The 21,287-nt window shown below is 40.9% G+C and overlaps 1 protein-coding gene across 1 annotated transcript in view; it reads right to left on the reverse strand.

Moving 5' to 3' along the window:
• Window positions 1–116, reverse strand: part of ifc (delta4-sphingolipid-FADS-like protein ifc) — a 299,271-nt gene extending 299,155 nt beyond the window's left edge. The window contains exon 1 of the mRNA XM_068378642.1: window positions 1–116. This exon is cut by the window's left edge and continues 166 nt beyond it. The gene's annotated coding sequence lies outside the window, so the exon portion shown is untranslated.
• Between the last annotated feature and the right edge of the window lie 21,171 nt (window positions 117–21,287).

Here is a 21,287-nt window from a genome sequence, read left to right on the forward strand (position 1 = left end):
GACTCTGGTGACTGTGTATGAGAAAATAGTCTGCTGCTTCTGGCTTCTGCTATGGTCCTGGGCTGGCCCAGCCCCTACCTCCTACCGGTCCCGCCTCCTGGCTATGTTTACAGGGGACCCCCTACCTTAGTACCGTAGAGCCGGGACCACGGGATACTTGGTGGTTTGGGGATCTCTCCAGGGGTAGTTCACAGCTTAGTCGAGCAGCGTTGCCAATTCTGGCTGTATATAGCCATTGCAACTAGAATATTGGGTGATGACATACATTATATTGAACTTTTGTGCCTTCGAGACTAAACAGATACCATGTAAGGATTGTCGATATTGTAGGTTTCTTGTGTTGTGACATTTCCCATATATCTGATTATGCTCATAGCCTTCAAATTTTGTAATACTACCACAATTTCTACAGCATAATAGATACAAAGTTAACTGATAGTTTTCTAAAAGTTTTTTTTTTCTTTCGTGCAGGCCTGCAATATAGAATCAATGTTCATCCTCGTAATCTCGTTGAACTTGAAGTTCACCGAGTTTGCTATTTTTTTTTATTTGTCTGTTAAATATCTTATACGAGCCTCATTTCACAGTTGAAATCATGAAGTTTTCGGTTATTTGTGTTTTATAATCATCATCATATCCTCCCACGCCCACTGACGCAAACGGTCTCGGTAAGATATTGCCAGTCGTCTCTATCTTGAGCTTTTAATTCAATACGTCTCCAGTCATCATCTACTACTTCGCGCTTCATAGCCCTCAGCCATGTAGGCTTGGGTCTTCCAACTCTTCTAGTGCCTTGTGGAGCCCAGCTGAACGTTTGGTGAACTAATCTCTCTAGGGGAGTGCGAAGAGCATGTCTAAACCATCTCCATCTACCCTTCATCATGATCTCATCCACATATGGCACTCGAGTAATCTCTCTTATAGTTTCATTTCTAATCGTGTCCTGCTATTTAACTCCCAATATCCTTTGAGGGCTTTGTTCTCAAATCTACTAAATCTATTAGAGATTGATTCAATGTCATACCATGACTCATGTCCACAGAGTAACACTAATCTCACTAAACTCATATAGAGTCTGATTTTTATGTGATTTCAGACGAATTGATTTCCAAATTTGACTTTACCTGGCCATTGTCTGATTTGCTTTTTTCAATCTTTCACTAAACTCTAATTCTAAAGACCCTGTAGCCTACTGGAGATCATAGTTCCTAATTACTTAAATGATTCTACCTCATTGATCCTTTCTCCTTCCAATGATAGTTCATCTTCCATTGCATACTCCGTTCTCATCATCTCTGTCTTTCTTTTATTTATATTCAGCCCAACCTCGCATGATATTTCATGCATTCTTGTAAGCAAGCATTGCAAATCCTGTGGTGTTCTGCTAACAAAGGCAGCATCATCAGCATACTCTAGGTCTGCTAAATTCCTATTACCAATCCAGTCCAATCCTTCTCCACCATCTCCGACTCTTATACTCATTACAAAATCTATATAGGTGACAACACATTTCCTTGGAGAACTCTGCTGTTCTTTGGAAATTCATTCGATAAGACTCCATTAACATTAACTTTGCACTTGCTATGCTCATGAACAGACTTGATGAAATTTACATATTTAACAGGAATTTCATAATAACGCAGGACTCTCCACAAAATTGGTCGGTGCATGCTATCAAAGTCTTTTTCATAGCCCACAAAGGCCTTTATTAGTGGATTTCTATATTCTACGCATTACTATACATGTCTCAATATGAAAAATTGGTCAGTGCAACTTCTACCTTTTCGAAATCCTGCTTGTTCATCTCGCAGCTTTCATCTATCTTTCTCTCCATTCTCTTTAGAATAAGCATACTATAAATTTCCATAACAACTGACGTAAGAGTGATGCCTCTGTAATTATTGCAATCAGTCAGGTCTCCTTTCTTTGCTATTTTCACCAACACTCCTAACTCCCATTCAACAGGTTTTGCCTCTTCATGCCACATTTTATAAAATATTCTTGTAAGTAGTCTGGAGTCACTTCATTTTCGGCCAGTATCATCTTGGCAGTTATTCCATCGTATCCAGGGACTTCCCATCTCTAGTGTTTTGAGGATAGCTTCGACTTCAAACCCACTGAATTCATTCACGGGCATGTGACAAGCCAAGAGTAGGTTGTGACTTAAAAACGGGATGAAAGCAACTGAGTGAGTTTATTACAGAACATCCATTTTATATATACATCAAGTCCGGGCAAGAAGGTCACAAAATATACAACAGGCTATTTCATGTCCAACGGCAACCAGTTCTGCTAACATTTAACGATAAGAAAAACAGACATGTTGATACAGGTCGCTGTCAGTGCGAGGGGAGAGCAAAGATACAAAGGATAATATATACAAAAAAGAGAAATGTCGTTACTATGTACGATCGTGTGACACATGGTTGGTACAGGCACATCAAGGTCTTCATCAGCTTCAGGTATATTAATCAAATTATTCCCTTCATATCTCCAATTCATGACCTCATTAAGGTGTTTCATCCAACGTTGTCTTTCTTCAACTTCTGTTCTTATAATAGGTCCATCTCTCTTTTAGATGGGTATATGCTTCTTCTTCTTTGCCCCAGTCGATATTTTATTAACAATTCTAAGAGCAATTCTTACACCATAGCCACTCCCTGAATTTATAGCTTTGTCAGCCTCATCTGCTTTACTGTCTAAGTATTCTCTCCAGTCATTCCAGGCTTTTCTTTTGACATCACTATCAATACTGGAATACTTAGCATGCTCTACCATGTAATTTTCATTAGTTCCTCGAAAATTTTCAACAATCAATTTCTGTCTTTTTCTCCTTTTTTATAGTATCCCAAGTATCATTTGATATCTATGGCTTCCTCCTTATAACTGCGTGTCCCAAGACTTCACTAGCAACTGACTGATATATGTTCTTAATATCACACTACTTCTCATTAGTTGTCTGCTCTTTGTCTCTTAGAGTCTCTAAAACTGCAAATCGATTCCTACATTCAATTGCAAATGTTTGTCTTTGCTCTTCTTCTAAAAGCTTAGTTGTATCAAACCTAGGTATTCTATCTACCTTCCTGTTTGTTGCTTTCAGTTTTAATTTCAGCATGGCAATGAGGCGCTGGTGATCACTACCAATATCTGCACCTTTATAGCTTCTTACATCTGTCAGATGCCTCCTTCTCTATTAATGGCAATATAACCTATTTGATTTTTGTAATTGCCACATGGTGAAGTCCATGTATACTTGTAGATGTTCTTGTCTTGAAAAAGAGTACTTCTAATAGTAAGGTTGTTTGCTGAACAGAATATTGTGAAATGTGCTCCAATTTCATTTGCAACTTCGCCAAGACCATCGACACCCATCATATTCTCTATCCCTTGATTATTACTTCCAACTTTAGCATTGAAGTCGCCAATCACAATTTTCATATCTCTCTCTGGGATCTCATCTATTACACTCTGCAGTTCTTCATAGTATTCACCTTTCCTTTCTTCAGGGGATTCATTTTATTATTATTATTATTATTATTACTAGCCAAGCTACAACCCTAGTTGGAAAAGCAAGATGCTATAAGCCCAAGGGCTGCAATAGGGAAAAATAGCCCAGTGAGGAAAGAAAAGAAATAAGGAAATAAATAAATGATGAGAACAAATTAACAATAAATCATTCTAAAAACAGTAACAACATCAAAACAGATATGTCATATATAAACTATTACCATCGTCAACACAGATATGTCATATATAAAATATAAAAAGACTCATGTCAGCCTGGTCAAAATAAAAACATTTGCTGCAACTTTGAACTTTTGAAGTTCTACTGATTCAACTACCTGATTAGGAAGATCCTTCTACAACTTGGTCACTGCTGGAATAAAACTTATAGATTACTGTGTAGTATTGAGCCTCCTGATGGAGAAGGCCTGGCTATTAGAATTAACTGCCTGCCTAGTATTACGAACAGGATAGAATTGTCCAGGGAGATCTGAATGTAAAGGATGGTCAGAGTTATGAAAAATCTTATGCAGCATGTATAATGAACTAATTGAACGATGGTGCCAAAGATTAATATCTAGATCAGGAATAAGAAATTTAATAGACCGTAAGGTCCTGTCCAACATATTAAGATGAGAATCAGCAACTGAAGACCAGACAGGAGAACAATACTCAAAACAAGGTAGAATGAAAGAATTAAAACACTTCTTCAGAATAGATTGATCACCGAAAATCTTGTAAGACTTTCTCAATACGCCAATATTTTGTGCAATTGAAGAAGACACAGACCTAATGTGTTTCTCAGAAGTAAATTTGCTGTCGAGAATCACACCTAAAATTTTAAAAGAGTCATTCAAATTTAAAGAAACCTTATCAATACTGAGATCCGGATGTTGAGGAACAACCGTCCTTGACCTACTTACAATCATACTTTGAGTTTTGTTAGGATTCAACTTCATACTCCATAATTTGCACCATGCACTAATTTTAGCTAAATCTCTATTAAGGGATTCACCAACCCCAGATTTACATTCAGGGGATGGAATTGATGCGAAGAGAGTAAGATCTTCTGCATAGCAACAAGCTTGTTTTCTAGGCCAAACCACATTTCATGTGTATATAGTATGAAAAGTAATGGGCCAAGAACACAACTCTGTGGAACATCGGATATCACATTTCTATACTCACTATGGTGCCCATCAACAACAACTCTTTGAAATCTATTACTTAAAAAATCAATAATAATGCTAAGAAACGACCCACCCACTCCGAACTGTTTGAGTTTGAAAACAAGGGCCTCATGATTAACACGGTCAAAGGCAGCACTAAAATCAAGGCCAATCATACGAACTTCCTGACCACAATCAAGGGATTTCTGTACAGCATTGGAGATTGTAAGAAGGGCATCACATGCTCCAAGGCCTTTACAAAAACCAAATTGTAAACTAAGGAATAGATGATTACCTTCAGCAAACCTATTAAGACGTTTTGCCAAAAGATGTTCAAAAATTTTAGATAATATGGAAGTTATGGAAATTGGGCTGTAATCAGTTGGACTTGAGCTACCACAAATACATTTACATAGAGGAGCAACATTACCAATTCTCCAACAAGTGCTAAAAGCTCCCCTTCTTGCTAACTAGCGCAAAATAACAGTTAACTTTGCAGCTAAGAAATCTGCAGTCTTTATAAAAAACAAAGGAAAAATAACATTTGGGTCTACACCTCCATAAGCATCAAAGTCTATCAACAGAGCTTTAATTTTACGAGATCGAAAAGCTAAACTAGTCAGTTTAGCCTCAGGAAAACAGGAATAAGGAAGTTCAGGTTTTTCATTACTCTGTTTACTGTCAAAAACACCAGCCATCCTTTGGACTGTGAGTGACTGAGCCATCTGGTATAAGTAAAGGAGGAATTGTTGCATCTACACCAAAGAGTGCAGATTTAAGGGTAGACCACCATTTATGTTCCTTAGTTGTACCAGAAAGGGTTTCTTTTATGGTTGAATTGTATTCCTTTTCAGTTGAGGCATAAACTCTCTGACCAAAAGCTCGAAGCTGAGTATAGTTGTTCCAGGTCAAATCTGATCTGTTACCCTTCCAAAGATGATAGGCCTCCTGCTTCTCCAAATAAGCACGTCTACAATTATCATTGAACCACGGTTTGTCCTTCACTCGGTACCTTAGCACACGAGAAGGGATACGCCTATCAATTATGTTGACTAGATTCTCATTCAAAGGGACAACAGGATCAACACTACTATATAATTGTGACCAATTCAAGCACAAAAGATCATGTAAAATCCCATTCCAGTCTGCTTGGGATTTCATATAAATTTTACAAGAGTATGATACATCAGGGACAGGCTGCTCAGTCTTCTTTAATAATGAAATCAAAGCATGATCAGATGTCCCGACTGGAGAACCAACCTTACTAAATTAGTTATAACGCCAGGGGAGTCAGTGTATACGAGGTCCAAGCAATCACCAGACCTGTAAGTAGCTTCATTTATGATTTGCTCACAGCCTGATTCAGAGGCAAAGTCTAAAGCTCTTAAGCCATGGCGATCGGTAGGAGAGATAGAACTTAACCGCTCCCTATGGTAAGCATTGAAATCACCAACAAAGACAATAGAAGCCTTTCTATCATCTTGTATCTTAGCCATAATGGTAAGAAGACAATCAAAGATAGAATCATCCATGTCTGGATTCCGGTAGATCGAACACAAATAAAAGTTGTTATGCCCGCCACAAACTTTTATTACCTGAATTTCATACATCCACATTGATAGCAGGACTTATGAGAAGCAAAGTACTCTGTCCTAATATACACTGCCATTCCCCTGACCCTAGGGATGGCTTCACGTTTTAACATTATTGGCTTCTTAAAACCAGTTATAAGGAGCTCAGATGAATGCCTCATATTAGAAACCAAAGTTTCCGAGCACAAAAGAATATCATACTGTCTGGACGCAACTGTAAGGTCTTGAATATTTGCATGAAGACCACGAATATTGCAATACAGAACACGACATTGACGAAATCTAGGACGTAGCCTACTGGTCTCTGATTTCGCTCAATGTCTCCAGACAGTATAAGAATTAATAGTAATAGAAAAGAGACATCATACTTATAAACTAGATTAACAAGAATTATAACAATAACAATATGTACAGAATTATAAAAAAAGTGATTGATGAAACCCATAGACTATAGTAAAAGGTCGGAAAAACTGGTCAACATGGAGGAGCCGATACACCATGCAAGGCTAATACCCTCCAGGATAGCCACTCCAACTGAAGGGATGACAGTAAGGATAGTTTTGAGAAGAAAAAGAATCAGATAAGGAAAAGACAACCTCTTAATAAACCACCAGGTATCCATGGCCCTTCTATTAAGCCTGCCCAACACTCCATTAAAAAAAAAAAACATAAGATATAATAGTGTGCCCAAGTGTACCCTCAAGCAAGAGAACTCCAACCCAAGACAGTGGAAGACCATGGTACAGAGGCTATGACACCACCCAAGACTAGAGAACAAAGGTTTAATTTTGGAGTGTCCTTCTGCAAGGAGAGCTGCTTACCATTGCTAAAGAGTCTCTTCTACCCTTACCAAGAGGAAAGTGCACTGAACAATTGCAGTACAGTAATTAACCCCTTGGGTGAAGAAGTATTTAGTAATCTCATTGTTGTCGGGAGTATGAGGAAAGACGAGAATCTGTAAAGAATAGGCTAGACTATTCCGTGTATGTGTAGGCAAGAAAAAAAAAAGATAAGCCGTAACCAGAGAGAGGGATCCAATGCATTACTGTCTGGCCAGTCAAAGGATCCAATAACTCTCTAGTGATAGTATATCAACGGGCGGCTGGTGCCCTAGCCAACCTACTACCAACATAACAAACTACAATACTTATATTGCACTGCTTTGATTTGAACTTTGCTCGTAACAATCTGCTATTTACAGCTCTCCACTCGGTTAATGCCTTTTCTGCTCTTGGTGTCATCATCATTCCCACCCCTTCTCTTCCAACTCCATCTGATCTTCCTGAGTAGATATATATGTATATATTTCCTTGTTCTAAAGATTCCTTACCAATCAAAATATTCCTTACCAATCATCTAAAGACTCCTTACCAATCCTCTAAAGATTCCTTACCAATCATCTGAAGATTCCTTTCCAATCTTCTAAAGATTCCTTACCAATCATTCTATAGATTCCTTACCAATTCAAAGCTTCCTTACCAATCAATTTTATATCATAGAATATCATTATTTTTTGTATTGTGTAAGCTAAGTGTTTGTAGCCTTCTGCGTTTCCAATAAGGCTGTAGTTTGGCTTTAATTAGTAATAATAAAAAAAAAAAAAAACATTAAGTCAGCTTCATACATTGAAATATTGTATAGCAATTCCACAATTTTAGTTATCCGCAATTATTTGGGATATTTTTCAATAGACCATGGGCCAAGAACTGAAAAGCCACCCCATCCCCTTTGGTACAATTTCTAGTGATGTAACTTTTTCTGTTAGCTCGACCCCTTAGCTATCAGAATTAGCTTGTTAGCCACATAATTGATGGTAGCTATAACTGCTATGGTCGTTATCATTATAACGGGTCTAAAATTTTCATAAAATATCACAGAGGGATCTACATATGTAATTAAACAAAACTAAAACTGCATAATTTTCTCATTGTATTTACTTTTAGCTGCATTTTTAATAGTCAAATTTGGAGTCATTTGAGGTATAGATCCTATAAAAAAAATGGCTGTTGCCAAGGATATTTAATGTTAAAATTGCTATTCATTTGGTATAATTTGTAAAAAAAAAAAAAAAAAAAAAAAAAAAAAGAATCAATGCAATATGTAAATGATATGAACAATCTTAAATGGGGTTGTTTTGTGACCTAGAATACTTAACCTGAGAAGTTAAGAAATCTGACAGGCCAATAAGCCGACCTGGGCGGCCCCGTCCCACACATAGGACGTATAAAAACATAAAATACTGCGAGATCAACCAAACTTTACTTTAACGTTATTGTTGTTACTAAAGTTTGCATTTTTTTTTTTTTTTTTTTTTTTTTTTTGCATATAGGAACGATGGGAGCAGGCATCATTTTGTCGGAAAAATGGCAGATGAAGCACCCGTGAAGTTGGTAGTGACGAAAAAGAAGCTGATACCAAAAGATATGTTTCCATGACGTGCATCATACATTGCTGTAGCACAAAAATAATTACAAAGGTTTCATCTATTACAGATACAAGTTTAAAAAGAAATAAAAAATGTTTGTAATACTCGTAAGAAGAACGAATCTGATTTTGAAACTTTTACAGTATGACCAATCATAAAAAAATTTCCTGAGGAATACCTGAACAATGTACATGAACATCACAAATTATGTTATCAGAACTTCACAAATGTCTCCAAACTAAAACAAGAGGCAACCACTGACACTGATGGTTTATCACACCATCATTTGAAAAGGAGACATTTGTCAAGCTATTCAGGTGTAGGCTATTGTTACTGAGTGGTAAGGGCCTGTTTTACAATAAGCTAAAAAAAAAAAGAAAAGGAAAAGAAGTAACCCTTACTAAATGCAAAACTACATCACCTAGTAATCTGATAAAGGAGAAAACCCTAACCATTCCTGATTATGAACACCAAGCAACAGTGAATGGCGTTGATCTTGTACCAAGAGAGGCGTGGTATCATTGCTCTTGTTAAAGGCTGTTCACTCACGGGGATGAGTGGAATTCAACACAAACTCGTGGAGATGAAGAGGCCAAGGACAGTAATGTTTCCCATGCAGCAGCATTTGAGTATATATCTGATTGCATCAAAGAGCGTATCATCAGTAATTCAAATGCGGAGTGACTTGGCTTGCTGAAGGAGAAATGTTGGCTTTTTATGCAGCAAAATTATCCAGAACATCCCAAAGCCAATTACAAAACTGAGAAACTCAAGAACAAATTACAAAAGAGATTCGGTGACAACATCATGTTCTGGCAACAAAACTACCACACTGAGCTCATCTATTCATCACATTTTCAATCAATTCAAGCAGTGGAAATTGCATTTTAGACTGTTGCATCAGAAAGCAGGCGTTTGGAAGAATCTGCCATGTAGCCTACATAGAGTATTATCTATTGGCTGTGACATAATGTATGCTGTTACAAAAGACAAATGGATGGCACCTAAGCACATACTTCTTGGAATGTCAGTCTGGCACTTGACAGGAAAAGTAGCCATAGTGGGACAACTGAACAGGCTTGCCCATTGTGTGTCATATCTAAGACTACTAGAAATCGTCATACCAATCCAAATAGACATCAAAGACCATGATAGTCCTATTCCACCAAACATCAAGATGAATGGCAACGAGGTGCTACATTTCTGTTGGAACATCTTTGATCTCAATAAAGAAACTGAATCTGGTGCTGAACAGCACACTTAACACAAGGGCTTATGATATAAGAAACAATCAACGATTGGTCAAGTGATAAATTTGAACATGGACTTGCCACTGGAAAAACAAAGAAGAGATCAGTGACAAAATATGATCTAGTTATGGAACCATGTTATGCCAAGAAACAAGCTAACTATGTCTCTGTAGTACAACGTTCGAACCTTACCAAACAGAAAGTTATCTGTCTGATATCAAAGTATGTGACATGATGTGGGTGATGTTCAGAGCTCTACCAAAGGTACTTGAACAAACAGTACTAGGTTGGGGAGGTTGGATCTCTCTTACTGGAGAGAGAAGGGAAGACAGAAAAGCAACAGTGAAATGCATGCCTCCAATAAATGTTCTTATTGCTGGCAATGTGACCGTGATGCACATGCTAAAGATTTCACAAGAATCATATGCTGCTATTGGACCGGCCTACACGATTATATCACTGGATCTTGTTGCTGCCAAGAAGGCCTATGAAATCTTGTGGACATATCCAGATTAATTTTATAATGTCCTTATTTGACTAGGAGCATTCTATTGGCACGTGCATTCATAGGTTCCATAAGAAAGTACATGAAAGGAAGCAGATCTGAGGGAGTTGTAATTCAATCTGCAGTTTGTACAAGTGGGTCAATCAAAATGATCATGAATGGGAAACACTACAATTAGGCAAGGTGTGTCATCAGTATCAGTTGAAGCTCTGGAGTGGATGCTGCTGGCTTCCTTTCAGGGTGAAGAATGTTTGGTCATTGGCGAAGAGGAAATGGAACTGATGTGCAACCTGTCAAAGACGCCAAGCATAAAGAATATGTATATCATAAAAAAAAAAAAAACATATGGAAAGACCGGATGTAGAAATATGAGGAATACAGGGTGAAGATGCATACTGGAGAAAAGGGAAACAACTGTATTACTTTTGAAGTACTCAGAAAACATAGACATCCCTCTCCTCATGGACACTGGGGTCAGAGATAAAAGGCACCTAATCATTGTTACATTGGCTATCCAAGGTATTGGCCCAGAACTGTGCCATGCACTGATGTCACTCCATGGCTTTGCAGGCTGTGATACTACCAGTTGTTGAAAAACAATCCTGAGTACATTCCGGCCTCCACAAATCTAGGCATGCTTCTGCACCTACTGAAAGAGAATTTGAAGCTATGGAAACATTCACTTGTCTCTTGTATGGAGCAAGGTCTGGAATCAAAGACCTCATCAAATCGAGGTATACGATCCTCATGACACGTTACACGCCACAGACCCACCTGTTATCCAGTGACACTGGAATAGATCTTAACTTGTTTCCTCCTTGCAGATGCTTGTGGTATGAGTGAAATACCAAGTACTTATCTGGAACCAAGCGCATGTTCCTTATCCATAACTACAGAAGCCTTTCCAAGGTCATGGCTCGGATTTACACAGTGACAAACTGCAATACAAATGGGCCAGGAAGAAATACTACCCAAAGAACTGATGGACCTAGAATTAGATCAGGAAGAAGGTGAAAAGTACATAGAAGACAATGATCTGGATACCGAGGTGTACAACATTCAGGATGATGTAATTGATGATGAAGATTTAGAGGACGAGGAAGATTTGATGTAGTTTGCACTTACTTTGCCATTAATTTGATTGTATATATGTAAAATATACAAGTATATCATATTTTTCCATAAATATGTGTTTTCTTCTATTGTTGCTATAAAAATAGTCATGTTATGGCATATATGGAGAGTTTAATTAACCATATTTTGACAGCAACCAAAAAGGCAGCTCAAAATGCATAAAGTGAGAAAATTACATTGTGTTTATGTTTTGTTAAACTGCACATGAGACCTCTCTATAATATTAAATGAAATTTTGAAATTTCTTGCCCGTTACCATGATAACGGCTATAGAGGCTATACCACCACTAACTTTGTGGCAAACAAGCTCATTCTGATAGCTAAGGGGTCTAGCTAACAGAAAAAATATCCCTAGAAATTGTGGCTAAGCGGGGAGGGAGTCCACAGTAGCCAAATATGTATTTATAAGCGAAAAGGCTACACTTTAGTCGGGAACATGCAAAAAGTCCTATCGTTTATTTAAATCTTATAAAATTGTGTTAGGCCTACATTTGTACTGCTTTGATAATAAATATTCTGAAATTAATTTGCATACAATTAAAATGTATTGTTGTTATACGATAGAGAACTATTTGGAAGCTGTAGGCCTATTCATCTTGGTGATTGTAATGGAACTCATCACGTATCATCTTTTCTTATAATAGGGAAGTACAAACCAATAGAAGTCTATATGAGTGTGATATCTGTCTCTCAACTTATACTCTTGCAAAAGTTTATAGTAAACATTTCTTTACAGCTGCCGGCAACTACATAACTTTTTCCTTAGAATTCTTCTGTTACTTGATCATTTCAAAACACATATTACGTTATATTACCAGTAGGTAAGGATAGATAGTTATGATTCTGTAATTATCATCTTATAGATTGCCTACAATAGTGTAGCTTATATTCATCGCTATTCCTCGCTCATGGAGAAGCAGGAGAAAACACAAACAACATGTAAGAAAAATTTCAATGTGTAACCTCTTAGCTTAATCATGACAAAGATCTATAGACTGAGATAGGCTGTAATGATACTTCATTGTAGTTGCAAAGTGCTATTTATGCATGCGTTAGTTGATTTCCTTTTCATTTATTAATTTATGATGGTGTAACCCATCTATATTTAATATTTTGCTTACACGAGACTTGCAGCGTTCGCACAGGTCATATATTTCCGAAGTAAATCAGAACTGTTTCAAACGTACGTACAGCAAACAGATGTACGTCATACACAGTTTAAGATTTACAGAGGACATAGTTGTGTTTAGTGAATCATGGGAAGAATTGCAATAGGTGATAGAAGGTTTGAATAGAGAAAGCAGAAATGTAGGGCTGAAAATGAATAAGTAAAACTAAGAAAATATTGAGTAAAAATTCAGAGACAACAAAATTAGGTTATGGACGCACTACTAGAGATTGTTAATGAATGCATGTCTTAGGACAGATAGTAAATATTTTCCCAGGACATGAGACCGAAATTAAAAGAAGGATATGCGCCGGATGGAGAGCATTTGGTAAACAATATGAGATTGTGAAAGTAAAATGCCACTTTCTTTAAAAAGAAAAGTATTTAAGGAGATGGTCCTACCAGTATTAACTTATGCATAAAAAAACTTGGAGCCTTACTAAAGTCTTAGAACATAAGTTAGTTACAACTCAAAGAGCCATGGAAAGAATAATGATGGGAATAACACTAAGAGACAGAAAAAGAAATGGATATGGGCTGGACATATAGTGAGAATAACATGTAATAGATGGACATTCAGAATAACAGAATGGATCATTAGATATTGCGAAAAAAAAAAAAAAAATGATGGATTGAAGCTAAGAAAATTTGCGGGTGTAGACGCACTAAAAGACCATAAGCAGATGGGGATGGAAGGACGTCTGAGGCCTTAGTCCTGCAATGGACTAGTTACGGTTGATGATGATATATATATATATATATATATATATATATATATATATATATATATGTATATATATATATATATATATATATATATATATGTATGTATATATATACACACATATATATATATATATATATATATATATATATATATATATATATATATATATATATATATATATATATATATATATATATATATATATATATATATATATATATATATATATATACATATGCATATATAACGGATTTTGAGCGAAGCGAAAAATCTATTTTTGGGTGAGATGGCCATGTCGTCCTGATGGATGGAAGTTCCTATAGGGTAGCTTCCTAGGGTATATTACAACTACGGCGATATTCCCAGAGAATTTACCTTAAGGTACCAGAATTCTAACTCCTGGAGCGAATATCCCTCCTGAAAGGGATATCGCGACATATCAGAGGACGTATTCTTGACACGCCACATGGCAATCTGCATCCCGAACAGAGATTCGTCTTGCAGGGGGCAATTGGCAAGAAAGGAATTCGGGAAAGAAAAAGGGGGAGCCGCTCCCAAGGCTCCCTATCTCCCGATTCGTAAGCGTGCCTGGCGCCAATCCTGGCGCCATCTGTATTCCTTGTAGCGTACACGAGGTGCTACAGATACTGTATGTAGGGAGGGGTCCTACAGCCCTTTCTTAGAAAGGCAAGGGCGGGTCCATCAGGACGACATGGCCATCTCACCCAAAAATAGATTTTTCGCTTCGCTCAAAATCCGTTTTTTGGGCTCAGGCCATGTCGTCCTGATGGAAGTATACCAGAGCATTACTGTATCTGTGGATTCTCAGAACGTGCCGTACTCCCCGGAGGTAATTTTTCCCGGTCGACTAGACCTAGAGACCTAAGATGTTACCGTTATACATCTTTTCAACTAACTATAAACCATGTTAGAGCTTCCTGCCCCCTACAGGGAAGAGTCCTACTAGACTCTGGAAAAGTCTCGAAGAGTACATACCTATGTATGAATACCAGGCAAGCTAATATAGTGGTCTCGCCCTATATTAAGTAAAGCATAGTTTGTAAAGAACCACTGCGTCAATATGAAATATCGACCAGTTCTCCGCACAATACTTGTATTGGACAAAGGTTTATATCCGCATAGGAGGAAACTAGTAAAACCGCCATCGTCCCCTTATGGGACGGGGTCCTCCCGTTAAGGGAAAGCATAAACCAATGCAACATAGCTTGCATAAAGGAACAATTCTAATAGAATTATCCCAGATAAGGTACATAGAATGAATGCTCAATTATACCAATAAATTGACACAGGTGAAGGAGACGCAAGGTTCTCAAGAACAAGTTCATTGACAGACAATAAACAGACAGGTTAACCACAATTATATATATATATATATATATATATATATATATATATATATATATATATATATATATATATATATATATATATATATATATATATATATATAAGAAGAGGATAACCCAAAACTTTAAGCATAAGAATGATAGTAAACAGAACTTGTTTATCTGAAAGAAAAAACATTAAATGCCACTTTTAAGATACCGAGGTATCAAAGTCATAAAAGTCTGTATTACAAATCAATGACATTAGCGTTAGAAACGCTCGGCACACATGTCTGCACTTATGCTAGGTTCACCTTTGGAAATGGAACAGTCTACATGGGCAACACAGTGCCCTCACTTAGTTTGTAGTACGGTATGTAACTACACACTCACCCTGGAATTAATCGTCCCAATTAAAACCACTGTTCCTCGCAGAGTTAAACAGTAGGGTTAACAACGCGACCCACTGCTACCACAGATCTCTTTAGTTCCTCTACTTGCTTCGCATAGTGGCGAAAGAACACTCTGGAAGACTTCCAGCCAGTGTATGAACAGAGATGTTCAAAATCCATACAATTAAAGAAATTTAAGGATGAGGCAACTTTCCTCGGATCGTGACCTGCGGGTGTACTGTCAGGATCCGCTCTGCGAATAAAATATGTGATTTTCGCTCTGAGTTGATTCAGAGATAAATTTGAGCCTGATATTTCTCCCCTGAATAGTTGACCACCCTTGAAGTCTGAAGTTCTATGAAGATAGACCTTAGGTATTCTACTGGACATAGAGATGCATCTTCTTTCAGAGGGCAGATTCTCCAGGGACCCCACCTGTTGGTGGGTAACTCATTCTTGGCGAGAAACGTAGGATCCGGAAACAGGTTCAGTTCTCCCCCATCCAGGAACTGAACACGACCTGCCTCTCTCGAGAGGGCTACAATCTCACTAACCCTGGCCCCGGACGCGAGTGCAAATAGGAAAATAACTTTTTGTGTCAAATCCTTTAACGCACACTCTTCATTGCTCAACAGAGAAGTGAAATGAAGAACTTTGTCTAAAGACCATGAAATGGGCTTTGGAGGTGCTGAAGGTCTGAGCCTAGCGCAGGCTTTCGGGACTTTATTAAAGATCTCGTTACCTAGGTCGACCTGGAAGGCATATAGAATGGGTCTTGTCAAAGCAGACTTACACGCTGAAATCGTGTTATCTGCCAATCCTTGACCATGGAGGTGGATGAAGAAAGATAAGCAGAAGTCTGTCGAGATCTCCTGCGGATTCTTCGCCTTGACAAAGGCCACCCATTTTCTCCAAGATGACTCATATTGCCTTCTAGTAGATTTGCACTTATATTCCTCAAGGAAGTCTATGCTGGCTTTCGAAATCCCGAAACGCTTTCTCACCGCTAGGGAGAGAAAATCATGAGCTGCAGGGTCCGGGTTTTCTGTAATGAAGCGCAGACAGTTGACTTCTGGACTCGCTGGGTCAGAACTGGATCTCAGTTTGTTGAGGACCCTCAACAGAAGGTTGTGAGGAGGGAACAGATAAATCTTGGACCATCTGTTCCAGTCGAGGGACATCGCGTCCACTGCTTCCGCTAAGGGGTCCTCGTACGGGGACACGTACAGGGGCAACTTCTTGTTGTCTTTCGTCGCAAAGAGGTCTATCTGCAGTTCTGGGACTTGATTAAGAATGAAGGAGAATGATCCTGCGTCTAAGGACCATTCCGACTCTATCGGTGTGAACCTGGATAGAGCGTCCGCCGTCACATTGCGGACTCCTAGAAGGTGAACTGCCGACAGGTACCACTTCTTCTTTTCCGCCAATCGGAAGATGGCCAACATCACCTGGTTGAGAGGTGGTGACCTCGATCCTTGTCGATTCAAACATCTCACAACTACCTCGCTGTCCATCACCAACCTTATGTGGATCGAGTGACGCGGGGAGACTTTCTTTAAGGTAAGGAGCACTGCCATAGCTTCTAGAAAGTTTATGTGAAAGGTCTTGAATAGCATGGACCAAGTCCCCTGGACTTTTTTCCGATGAGAGTGACCTCCCCATCCCTCCTTCGAGGCGTCTGAGTGAATCGTCACCGACGGGGGAGGTGGCTGAAGAAGAACCGACTTCTATAGATGTCTAGCTTGGGACCAAGGCCTGAGAAGAGTACTTAGCCGAAGCGGAACTGGTCTTCTCAGATCTCTTCGCGCGTTTGATGCATAACTTCTCCAAACTCCGGTTGCATCCTTTAGCTGTGCTCTTAGCACTGGGTCTGTCACCGAAGCAAACTGGAGAGAGCCCAGTACCCTCTCCTGCTCGCGTCTTGATATCCTTTCGGAATCTAGAAGTCTCTTGACAGAACCCGCTATCTCCTTCCTTTTCTTCGCCGGGATGGAGAAACGGTGTGACAAAAGGTCCCAGTGGATTCCCAGCCACTGGAACTTTTGAGATGGAGAAAGTCGAGACTTTTTTCTGTTGATCTTGAAGCCTAGGTACTCTAGGAACTGGATCACTTGACTGGAAGCTTGCAAGCATTCTGTCTCGGATGCTGCCCACACCAACCAGTCGTCCAGGTAGGCTACTACCTGAATTCCCTTTAGGCGTAATTGTTTGAGAGCTACGCTCGCAAGCTTCGTAAAAATCCTTGGGGCTATGTTTAGCCCGAATGGCATGGCTCCGAAGGCGTATAGTCTTCGTTGTAGCCTGAACCCTAGGTAGGGGGAGAGTCGACGGCTGATTGGAATGTGCCAATAGGCGTCTGACAAGTCTATAGAGACGGAATATGCCCTCTTGGGCAGTAAGGTCCTTATGTGTTGCAGTGTTAGCATTTTGAATTTGCAATTCACTATGAACTTGTTGAGTGGCGACAAGCCCAGAATGACTCTGAGCTTTTCCGAGTCTTTCTTGGGAACACAAAACAGCCTCCCTTGGAAATTGATGGGCTTCACCCTTCGGATCACCTTTTTTCTCCAACAGTTCTTGAACGTACTCCTCCAGAACGGGGGTGGAGTGTTGGAAAAACCGAAGGCACGGGGGTGGAGTGCTGTACCAGCTCCAGCCCAGTCCATTCTTGAGTAGGCTGTGAGCCCAGGGATCGAAGGTCCACCGATCCCGAAATTTCAGAAGTCTCCCTCCTACCGGTATCATCTCACTTGGACTGCCGTCCTGAGGTCTTGCCTCCCTGACCACGACCATCCCTGAATCCCCTTCCCCTTGACGGGCGCCTAGACGAGTCTCTGGCTGCTCCTCTAGGCTTTGCTTGAAAGGAAGTAGACTGCCCTTCGAACGCTGGGGTGAATGCTGTGGACTGTGTCGACACGGCCTGGGGTACCCACTGAAAAGTGGTCGGGGTTTGTGCCACGATCTGGGGCACTGGAGGCAATGGCAATTGCAGTTGCTGTTGCTGTCTAACAGGCTTGGCTGGCCGAGACGGTAGCCTAGTCCTCATAGTCTTCCTCTTTGGTTGAGGACCTTCATCCGGGGAAGACTTTCTTTTGACAGCCAGGCCCCACTTCTGGAGAAGGTTTCTATTCTCCAAGGCGGCCTTATCAACAACTTCTTCGACCAAGTCGGTAGGGAAAAGGTCTTTTCCCCAAATGTTGGAGGAGATTAGTTTCCTTGGCTCGTGCCTCACCGTAGCCGAGGTGAACACGAACTCCCTACAAGCTCTCCTTGCCTTGACGAAGCCATAAAGGTCCTTCGTCACTGTGGCCAAATGAGTCTTGGCCACCACCATGAACATTTCATGGACCTTGGGGTCACTTGCCATCGTCTCGAGAGTAGTCTGAAGAGACATTGAGGCAGCCAGTCTTTCTTTTGTCTCGAAATCTCTTCACAAAAGAAAGTCAGACAGCTTAGGGAGGTCCTCGCCGAACTGACGTCCGGCAATATCAGCCTCCAACTTTCCAACTGAGAACGTAAGATGGACGTCCTTCCAGTCTTTGTGGTCCATAGGCAGGGCCAGCGACAAGGGTTTACACTCCTCCAGGGAGGGGCAAGGCTTGCCGGCCTCGACTGCTTTTAGTACAGCCGCAAACCCTTTCTGTAAAAAGGGGAAGGCTCTAGCAGGCGAGGACACAAAGGAAGGGAGCTTCTTGCTCCATGCAGCTACCTTTGAGTTAGAGAAGCCCCTCTCTTTCATCGAGGATGAAAGTAGAGCTTGAGCCTTAGCATGGTCCATCACTATGACCTCCTTCGGCTCTGTCTCCTCCTTTGAAGCTGGTTCCTTCCTCAGCCGGACATAACAGTCCGGATATGATGCCTTGCTGGGCCAGAATTCCACCTCCTCCAGGGGAACTGAGCCCAGCTTATCCGAGATGACGATCTTTCTAGTCGTCATCGGCATGTGCTCAGCATACCTCCATGGGTTAGCATCTGAACACAAGGGAAGGTCTTTCACATTGAGCTTTTTCTGGGGCCCATGTGATTCTGCAAGGCACTGCATCCGCAGTTTCATTGCAGCCGCCTTCTCCTGATTCTCCTTCTGCATTTGTTGGATCATTCCAACAATAGAAGAGAGGGCCTGTCCCAGCTCTACTGGGAGACCGGCCGATGTTGAGGGAATAGGCTCCGGAATCTGAACCGGAGTAGCCAACACCTCGTCGACCTCTTCCTCTACAACGTCTGGGGCTTGAACTTCGTCCTGGGCTTCTGCCAGGAGGTCTTCCTCCAGACGCTCGTCCACGTCAGACATCCTGTCATCTAACTGGATGTCTTACATCGCGACCGCGACTTCAGCATCCACCTGGATCTGAACTTGGGGGATCTCCTCTTGAGGCTGGGGAATCACTGCATCAGCTGATGCCTTAGGGAAAAGATACGCCCTCATCTTCTCACTTGGAAGATAAGGGCCAGAGGTGTTCTTTTGGAAGCCCCTTACCCAGGTACGAAGCTTCTCCCTAGCTATATCCCTTGATTCCGCCGTCCTAGGGGAATCAAAGGCCTCAGAAATCAGGTTAGTGCACACAGTACATACCTGAGGGTCCCAATACCGGAGATCATCCTTGGAGACAGCGCATGCTGCGTGTCTCCTACAAAACTCATGTCCGCAGAGGTTCTTGCTGCGGACGTTGCAGAAAACACTTCCGCACTTCGGAGGGTCCTTCTGTAAAGAGAAGAAATTTCCATGAGTATCAAGTGAACTATGTATCACTGGATATGCATAGTATAGCATAACAATTCAGAAAGGAAAGACACACACTTGTGTTTCCCTCACAACCCAATGCTGCAGCCTTCCAGATAATAAAATCAAATGGTTAATCTCTTCTAGAGTAACCAATGCAAAGTTTCCAGAGGAAACAGGTGGAGCTCACACCTAAGCAATGATTTTAAAATCCTGGATAATAGACAGGAAAGAACTCACTTTCCTATCTGTAGGGCAACAGCAAAGGACTGTGCAAGAAAACACAAAAGTGTTAGAACACACAGTGCTGTACCAAAACCCATACTATAGTTTTCTTCTTGCTGTATATGTTATACTGAAGAATACTAGTACAGTATAGGAGGATACGTGCCGGCCGGCACACACCATAACTAGCTTTAAAGTATACTACTTAACAGCTATAAGGCGGCAGAACTCTGGTTCAAATGCATGTGCCGGCCGGCAACAGCCAATGTCGGCCGGCAATGGCTGCCGGCCGGCAACTACACAAGGTAGTATCCAGCTGCCGGCCACACTCTTGGTGACCGGCAGACAAGGGCTGACATTAGCCGGCCGGCAAAGGTACAGGACCGATGCCAGCCGGCAGCAAAAGAACCAGAGCACTACGACTGCCCGGCTGCCGGCCTCATAGGCCGGCAGCCGGGTCGGGTACAGCACTAGAAGAAAATAGAATGGATGCCGGGATAAGAGTGTACACTACCTCCAAGCCCGGCAATCCGAAAGAGTGCATATAAGGAAGGGGAGAATCTAATTCAGGCTTCCTGACCAATGCCGTCTGACTCTACAGGCAGGCATGGATGAGGGACCAAGGGAGGTCCGGGCAGCACTCAAAATATAAGACCCTTGCCGGCCGGCAGCTCTGCCGGCCGGCAAGGGGCTGAGTCAATTCCACATCCTAACCTATTCTAGGTCCAGATGTAGAACGACGTACAGTACTGTAATGGCTAGGCCATTACGGAGATAGAGGGGGAAGGGACAAAAGAGGGTCCTATCAACCTTGCTTTAGTGACGGATCACCCGCAGCCAAGAAACTCATCTTAGCCTAAGGGAGATCCAAGGGGGGAGGCCAGCAATACTTGCCAGCTCCCAGAGCACCAAAGCAAGGAAGGTGTTGCTACTCCCAGGGAAAGAAACTTATCCTCCCCCGAGAACAGCAACAAGGACTAGTCTGGTAGATCACAGAAGAAGGAATCATATCCACAGAAACCTTCGGTAATGACCTAAGGAGGCTAAGCCACCTTTGTCTGTGTCAGGCCAGCGAGGGAGCTCTACCCCAAGCCAGACAAACACAGACTCAGACTAAAAAACTCTGTTGT

The sequence above is a fragment of the Palaemon carinicauda genome, chromosome 8 (genome assembly GCF_036898095.1).
Source record: "Palaemon carinicauda isolate YSFRI2023 chromosome 8, ASM3689809v2, whole genome shotgun sequence".
In the NCBI taxonomy this organism is placed as follows: domain Eukaryota; kingdom Metazoa; phylum Arthropoda; class Malacostraca; order Decapoda; family Palaemonidae; genus Palaemon; species Palaemon carinicauda.